The sequence below is a fragment of the Malurus melanocephalus genome, unplaced genomic scaffold (assembly GCF_030028575.1).
Source record: "Malurus melanocephalus ecotype Western Australia unplaced genomic scaffold, MMel_1.1 scaffold_625, whole genome shotgun sequence".
Taxonomy (NCBI): Eukaryota; Metazoa; Chordata; class Aves; order Passeriformes; family Maluridae; genus Malurus; species Malurus melanocephalus.
The window spans coordinates 5,862-14,651 of NW_026623857.1; the positions used below are offsets into that span (position 1 = coordinate 5,862).

The 8,790-nt window shown below is 49.1% G+C and overlaps 1 long non-coding RNA gene across 1 annotated transcript; it reads right to left on the minus strand.

Moving 5' to 3' along the window:
* Nucleotides 1-26: 26 nt before the first annotated feature.
* LOC130583776 (uncharacterized) lies at nucleotides 27-7,554 on the minus strand. The gene is made up of 3 exons (XR_008966448.1): nucleotides 7,462-7,554; nucleotides 7,045-7,269; nucleotides 27-1,661 (listed from the first exon to the last, which is right to left on the minus strand). It is a non-coding gene; the product is annotated as an uncharacterized LOC130583776 (long non-coding RNA).
* Between the last annotated feature and the right edge of the window lie 1,236 nt (nucleotides 7,555-8,790).

An 8,790-nucleotide genomic window follows, 5' to 3' on the forward strand; every position in this document is an offset into this window, starting at 1 on the left:
TCATTTACATTAATATTAAATCATTAAGTAATGTACTTGGCTTTGGTATCAGTGTCCATAAGGCACTATGGATTGACAATAAATGTCTGGTCATAAAGATGACATGTCCTCAGTAGTAGGAAAAGGTGGGTTTTGCTCACTTTTGCTAATTAGAGAACATGCCCAAGCTTCTTAAGGGCCAATGAATGAAAATTTATTTATTCCTGTCMATTATCCTCAAAAAGGGCAGTGATACCTCAGGTCCTGATGCTTTTGTTAACAGCTAGAGGATCCCATTCTTCAACCTCACAAACATTCTTTACCGTTATTTTTGCAATTACAGCAATTGGTCAGGACAGATAGACCAAAGTGACGAGTGGACAGAGGGGAATGTGTTTGGTTTACAATGGATCAGATAGGAGCGGTTATCGATCAGGTATCAATTTCTGGGGTGGCTCTGAGTGATCTTGGGGTGCACTGCCAAGGGATAGCAGAGGCCAGGTGGGTGTAAGGGGCAGGTGGAGGTGTGGGGGACAGCTGTGGACACTCAGGGACACTCTGTGATGTCCTGTGACTTTGTGTGTTGACCTTTCTTGTGTGATTTTTTTGTTGCTGCTGCCCAAACAGCAACATAAAATAATAGATACAAACCACACAAAACTAAGTGAAAAAAACCAGACAGAAAGAAGGAAGTTTATTGTGAGACAAGCCTCTTTTATCCACTTTAGCAATCAGAATATACATTTGTGTCAACCATACACTGGTTAAGAGACAGCTGTTTAATTAGTCTTCAGAACATAATTGGTGAGTTTGCAAAAGCTACAGTACTACTAATGTTTATAATTTCCAGCCACCTGCATTATCGATTCTACATTCCAATTTCCTTTTCTCAGCAGTAGCCAAGAATGTGGTATTCCTCCTCCATGTAGGCTGTTAACACTCCCTTTCTTTTCCCAGGACTCAGTGATACACAATAATTGCCTGCATTTCACATTCAGGGCTTGTGGGGCCAATTTTTTCTCCCACAGGTCCCCTTTTCTGTTTTGAATCAAAAATGCTGTGTTTATGGGCCTCTGCAAGGACCTTTGCAGAAAAGACAGCAAGCACAGCTCCAACAACAACATTAACAATATCACAAGCAASATGACTCCACCCGTCCTCAGCATATCCCTGAGCCACACTGAGAAGCCCCATTTGTCAAACAACCCATCAATCCAGCTRCCACTCCTTTGTAGCACTCCCTGTACCAAGCAGGGCATATCTTAAACATCACGCAAGCAAGTGCATGAAGACACCCCAATAAATCTAGTTCCTGTGCTTCATGAGGATAGGTGGTGTCAGCCTTGCTTCCCCTCGTCCCATTGTTCCATTCGCTAGTGCCCGTATTAATGTCTCATTTTGCAATGGCACTCCTAGCAAGCATGTCTGAAAAGGAGAGCAAGGCGTAGCAAGCGACACACACACAGATGATTGATTCAAAGCATGAGCTAGAGTCACCCGAATATTCCCTTTAGGCAGAGAGGGCATCAGTGCTGCTCCTTCCCACCACAACTCCAGGCTGCCATGGAGGCGACGATGAGGATGGTCAGAAGAACTCTAACCTGTGCCATCATCGTTTCTGCATTCGTTCTGCTTCAAATCAGGTCTCAYACACCGTGCTGGCACCCAGCGAGGTCCGGTATCTGTGGAAACACAAGCATACCCATACCCCCAAGTGATGAGGTCCCAGGGACCTTCCCAATTACTGGTTAGGAGGTCTCTTACCCAAACCTTTCCTCGGGGAAGGGTCACTGCTGCTTCCAACTGCAAAGACAGAAAATGCTTMAAAAAACTGGAATGTTAGAATCAGAATGCACCATAABGTGATTAATTGTATTAAAGGCTTTTTGGCCTTTCTGGTTTCTGCAAAACACATTTTAAGGTACTGTGAGTACATTCGATTATTGCTTAACCTGCAGGCAARKGAGGGAYACCAGATTTGTRAGWCACACCCCATAACTGCAAGAACCTCCTGRKTCTCTGAGAACCAAGTTCTCTCTGAGAGGTATAGGCAGGACCATTGTCCATCTTTATGGACAATGGTACACCCAAAACTGCAAAAGCCATTCGCCAGTGCGGGATAGCATCACGGCTTTTCTCTCCTGCATGAGCAGATGCCCACATAACAGAAGAGAAGGTGTCAATGGAGACGTGCACATACTTCAGGCGACCAAACTCTGCAATGTGACTGACATCTGTCTGCCAGAGCTGCAACGCTTGAAAACCCCTGGGATTGACACCCACAGGCAGAGGTGCAGTGAATCCCTGGCAGTCAGGACATGAGCTGACTATGTCCCAAGCCTGATTGAGARCAAGGGAAAATTGTTTCTACAAAGTACGCACACTCTCATGGAAAAAATCGTGTGATGCCTTAGCTTGCACCACACTGTCGGGCTGCGGTGCTACCCAGGCAGGTTTGCGAGCTTATCAGCTCTAGAGTTASCTTCTGCTACAAACCCTGGCAACGTACTGTGACTCCGAACATGCAGGATGTAGTAAGGATGCAGGTGTTCTTGAATCGCAGACCACAAAGATTTCAACAGGGAAAGCAAAGCGACATTGTTAACTTCTTTCAGCAATGAGCAATCTAAGCGCTGGGCAATTCCAGCAACATAAGCAGAATCAGTAACAAGATTCAATGGCATATGAGCAAATCGCTGGAATGCCATCATCACGGCCCTCAACTCAACGAGCTGAGCAGAGCCAGACTCATGGCCTTCCAGGACCTGCCACCCAGACTCATCCTGCCAAGTAACAATGGCTTTTCCAGTTCTCCCTGACCCGTCTGTAAAAACTGTCAGCCCYTGTAACGGCACACGGCTATTTTTTGGAGGCAAAGATAAAGGGGTGGAATTTGCCAATTGAAGCAGCTTGTGGCTAGGCAAATGATAAGTCACTTGCCCCAAGAAATTTTGCAATGCTGCCTGTAAGGGAGCAGATTYAGCAAAGCTCCACTCCAAWTATTCCTGCTGTACTGGAAGTACAATCTTTTTAAGGTCCTTAGCCATGAGCTGCAAACATCACTCACGGCATTTGATTATCAGCTGAGCAATCAACACAAACACTGTAGCAACCGTCTTTTTTGGCTGATGAGSCAAAAAGCTCCATTCCAAAATGTGTAATGGGTCAGGCCACTGGTCATTCCACTGGCCAATTATGCCTGTGGGATGAAAGTCTGGAATAACAATAAAAACAGCGGTGTCAATGGAAGGATCAATTCTATAAACTTATCTCATAGAAACAGCCTGGCGAACTTCATTCAGTGCCTCTTGTGCCTCAGGAGTCAGGATTCGAAGCCAATTTAAGTCTGGGTTAGGGTTAGGGGTTAGGGTTGCTTTCCCCAAGCAATCCCGAGTTCAGTATAAAGCTGGATTTTCCTGATTGCCTGGTCCCAAATGTCAGGGAGGGAGAAGATCCCAGTTCGGCTTTCCCCAGCCCGTCCCAAGGTGTCACCCCCAGCCCTCCAAAAGGGCTCCCAGTTCCCAGTGCAGAACAGAAGCAGCCCCAGCCTTCAGCTCCGCAGTGCTGGCAGTCGTGTGCCACCTGCACAAGTACTGCATGGCCTGAAGCAAACTGACCCATGAGAATTCCAGGCCTAAACACCTGAATCCCTGCAACTGAAGGCAAACTGACATTGCCCGAGGTCTGACATCCGCAATAGAAACCTTCAAGGGCCAAATTCTGCCTGAACTCTTGTTTACTGTCCACATGCAGACTCTATGCCCTGCATCACTCTCAAATTGCCTGGAATGAGCAGGGGGAAAACAGCCTGGAAACCACGAAAAACTACTGAGATTGTTATCCCAATAGTGCTCCCAGAAAGTGCCCCCCTCCTTTAGGAGATCTCCTTTAGGACCTGTACCCCCATGGATTGCGGAAGAAACCACCACGAACAAGTCCCTCCTCTAACGAGGGAGGCACAGAGACAGGACACCACTGGTGCCAAGAGCTCAGGGAACACCTCCCTCCAGCGGCCACATTCCACTCCAGTTTTCCTACAAGATGCAAATCGAAACAGAATTTTCATCTCAAACTTGCAGAACCAAACTTCCCCTTAAAGATCCAACCAACACAGTTGACAGGATATGTGTGGGGCAGCAGAGGCCTTCTGCCAGTGGGCAAGGTCAGCACCAAAACCACAGACACCAACCTCAGGAATCAAATGTCATTTCCTACAGCTCCCAGCAGCAAGGAATCTCACAAGGAGAAGCTCAGCAATGCACCTCGTCCTTGCTACCACCAAAGATTGCCCCCAGGGACCGAGACTCAGCACCAGGGACCCCAAGACTGCACCATCCTCCAAAGCCCCACGGCAGCTGGGAAGGCCCCATGCCCAGCCAAGCCTTTCTCCCCTGGGAGAGGCCCTCCCAGAACTGGGAAGGTAAAGCCATGGCTCAATAACGACCCCAATTATGTCATTAATGAGTGCACACTGACACAGCATTTGGTTTAAAGGTTCATCCAGAGGTGATGTCAAGCTCAGGGCCTGTTGTTCAGCCCTTGGTACTTCACAAGCTCCAGCAAACTCACAAATGCCTCAGCATTTACACCTGTGATGCCCAAGTTCATAGAGCAAGCTCTGGATAAATTGTATTTACAGCCCAACTGCAGCAATTTTGCTCAGCATCACACTCGGCCATTGCCCGGAAGCAGCTGGGTAAAACAGCCTGGAAACCAGGAAGAACTGCTGAGACAGTGACCCCAACACCTCTGCCAGGATCCTGCTCAAGGAAATGTTTGGGCTGAAGCACATCCTGAAGGAGCTGTTTGCCTAAAGGAAAACCCATCAGCTCTGGGCAACACCAGAGCACAGCACCACGGAGCTATTGAGCTACCCAGRGAGTCGGAATAGAAACATCTCAACAATATGAGCAAGGAAAGGCTTTTGGGAAGGATTTCCTGGGAAAACTCCAGAGGGAAATCACGTGCAGCCATTTATCTCACCAAATCAACACTAAACAAAGCACTTGGGATACCCAACGGCAGCAACCACTAAAACTACACTGGGAGTCTCCTCTGGGTCGAGTCTGAACCCCCTGTACCCCCAGGGACAACAAAGGAAATCCACAGTGAACGAGTCCCTCTTCTAACACTGACAGCAGAACAAAGGCACACAGGACAGCACTGACGCAAATGGCCATGGGAACACCTCCTGTGGATTTCACAATCCTGCCCATCTCTGCTGGGAGACTGAATTTTATCTGCAAATTACAGCAGCGTTCACCACAGCAGCCTCAAACACAGCTGGGCATGCTGACAAAGAGGGGACAAAGGGACGACACCAAACCAGACTCACAAACCGGGCCTCACAGAAACTCTCCCACCTTCGTTTGCTGCTTCTCTCTGACTCCCAGGAGCCCAAGAAGTTCTGGGTCATTTCCTTTCCCACCCAGGTCTGAGCACCTGACCAGGAAAGAACACCTTGGCATGGAGGGTAGGTATGGAGAAAGATAAAATATTAACAGTGACCAGAGGCTCAGTTTTGCTCTATAAAAGATGCACAAAATTTGCAAGACGCAGAAGCCTCTCACAGACATACTGGAAGCGTGTAAGGGCCTCTCCTCAAAGTCTGGACGCGGACTTTGAGTTACTTCTCCAGGGATTGAGGGAAAGGACGCCAATGTATGCTCCCACTACCGACTGGATTAATAAAATATAGATAAAATCCTAACTTGTGGTATTTCTTTGCTAGCTGAACTCACAGGTACCTTTACTSCACGCTGCATTTTAAACTGCTGTATCTAGTCTACTATGGTTTCTTTTATTTTATTTCTGTGTAGTATATAATTTGCCACAAATACCTTACTCCATTATTTTCTGGTGTGCAATAAACCATAATCCAATTTATATTTCACCTAAACAGCTATTATGAACAGAACTAGCGACCCCAGACTGGGTCCTGGGGTGCTGGTCACCCTGATAAGCTCACTGCTGATTGCCAAAGGCCTGGGCAAAAAGCACAAATCCATCTGAGCTCCATCTCCATTTGTAACCTACTCCAAGCAGTGATATGGGAGCAGCAACATCTCCTGCAAAGAAAGCACAACTTCTCAGCTGCTGCCCAAACACTGACCCCCCAYAGAGCCACACACAACAACCAATTAAAGAGTGGAGAAATGAGGGCAGAAAAGGCTCTGGGCCTTCCCTGACCAACACAGCCCAGCTCCTTACTGGAGCCCAAGTCCTGCTCTTCCTGCACAAACACCAAGACCCAGCACTACTCTGATTTATTAAGAAGGCTCCCAAGGCAACTCCTCCCCCAGCAAGGAGCAAAAACCTCTGCACTCCACCAGCACCACAGGAAACTCTGATCAAGAGTACAAATCGATACAGAACATAAAACAAGACCCCACTAACTCACTATCAAATGAGGTCAAAAARTAAAGAAATTCAAGCAAACCTTCTCTTTCAACTCTGCACTGGGAAAAGCTTTGGCATTCTGAGGCAAACCCCATGAAAGCCAGAGAACGACAGCCTCTCAGAGCCCCCTGCCACAGCCTCACCTGGGGCCACCCAATACCTGCTCTCCAGCACATCACTCACTCAAACACCACTGCCATTCCAAAACGTTTCAAAAAGAAAATTGAAAAACACTTTCAGCCCAGTGAAAGAGCCCAGAAGAGCCCTACACAGCACCAGTAACACCTCCTACAAGCAGCACCTGCAGCACGCCACCCCCTCAAATGGCGAACGGAGCAGGATCTCTCCCGGACCAAAGCCGTTAGCAACTGCGACTCTGCCTGCCCGTGCAGCCAGAGAGGGGCCTCTGACCTGGAGACACGAGGGGGCCGCGTTTGTTTTCCCCAGGAAAAGGGCCCCCCAGTGCCTGCACCTGGATCCATAATTCAGGACACTTGTAGCCCTAATCCTGCACTGTGCACCCCTAGTCCTGGACCGCAAATCCTAGATACGTGGACCCCTAGACCTGGACCCTGCCTACTCTGCCCTGTAGCCCCAACTCCTGCTGGCTACCCCTCAGTCCCCGACCCCTACCTGCCACTCTCTACCCACAGACGACATCCCTACCTTTTTGGAGCGTGTCTTGTCCTTCTGTGCAGGGCCTAGGGTTCTCCCAGTGTTAGGGTTGGTGCGCTGTGCTGCCGGGAGCCTTCCAGGGTTGGTTCTGCCGGTGTTGGAGTTACTGCTTTCACCTGTGCTGGTGCTTCGGGCACTGCCCTGGCGTTCGGGTTACTGTCTTTACCTGCTGTGTGGCTTCTGCCTTCATCCCGGCATTGCAATTGCTGCGTTGTCCTAACGTGTTGGAAACAGGAGTTTTTCTGGGGTTCTGGTTAGGGTAAGGGTAGGGATAAGGCTGTGGGTAGGGCCCCTGCGCCTCCCCTCGTGTCTCCAGCTGTACCCCTCGTCTGTGCCGTGCCGCCCTGGGATGCCGGCAACTCTACGAGYTGTGAGAAGCCATAAACAAAGTCCCGTAAGAGGGCTTACCTGGTCGGCGTGAGGCGGGTGCGCCGTGTAGCGTCCGGAGGCTTCTGTGACGGCTGAGGAGCCGCGGGGGGAGCGCGGCCGGCCCCGCCTGTGCCCGCCTGTGCCCGCCGCGGCCGCAACACGCGCAGTGCGGGGACCTTCCCGAGTGGCGGAGTCGCGGCTTCGGCGGGACCGGTATCGTCGGCGCCTGCTCCACGCGCCGCTTCGCCCGTCTGGGCGACCACGGAGCGCTCCCCCGGTGCCCGCGCGACCGGTACGGAGCCGGGAAACCGCCCCGAACGCGCGGAATTCCTGTCGGAATTCCGGTCACGCGTTCTCACCGGACTCCAATTTCGAGCGGTCCTATAACTTTGCCACACTCAATATGGCAGATCTGCTCCCAGCTCAGATGCTGATCTGTTGTCTCAGCTTTCCCCCTCGTGAGTAAAAGCAAATTACGCTTCCCTTCTAACAGCACTGTGCACTTGACTGAGGATCTAGAATATCATGTTGCTCTTAAAATAGATTAATATGCATACAATATATCATTGAATTTGTGTGCATAGTGACTGAGGATTTCTGCCCCAGTGTTTGCTGTCTTAAATTAAAGTGCAACTGCTCCAAACTATTAGTAACCCACTACTGGTGATTGCTTTGGGGGCAGGGGGACACATCATGGCAATTACAACTGCAAATATGGTATGGRTTATGTTCTAGTAGCTCTTGTTTTTCCTAAGGCAGTGAACAAAAAATACTTACAATACAAACCACTGCCGGTTACAAACATGAAATCCATTAGATCAATGAGTGGCAGAAGAAGGAACACTTGGATCCATATTTGGGGTCATTATCAAATCTGCTTTTTAAATTTATTGCAGTCAGCTTAATCTAATGCCCCTCACCCAGTCTGTGTGTGACTGCAAGTMTGTATGTGCACAGGCACATAAAACATATATCAATTATTTGCATACAGAAACGCAGATGGATAACATTATTTCAAAAGCATGCAGGCACACACAAACATCCATGTGTAATATTTCATATAGAAAAGTTCTTTTTAAACACTGGAGATCGACCTCTCAGAACTATTCCCGTGGCCTGATTTCCTAGCATGAGCATCAGCAGGAGCTGGTTTACAGCTCAGCTGTGGCTGAATGCAGGTTTGCAGTATCTCACAGCTCTCCTTTAACCTGGGTTTAATTTGCACTGCCAGGCCTGGTGGAGCCGGGCTTGGCTAGGTGAGCTGAAGCCTAGAAAGGGGTCTGGCTGTAGAGCTGCAGGAGCCTGAGCCAGTGTCAGAACACCACCCTGCCGAAGACCAGGTGGGTTAAAGAAGGTGAGAGACCACAG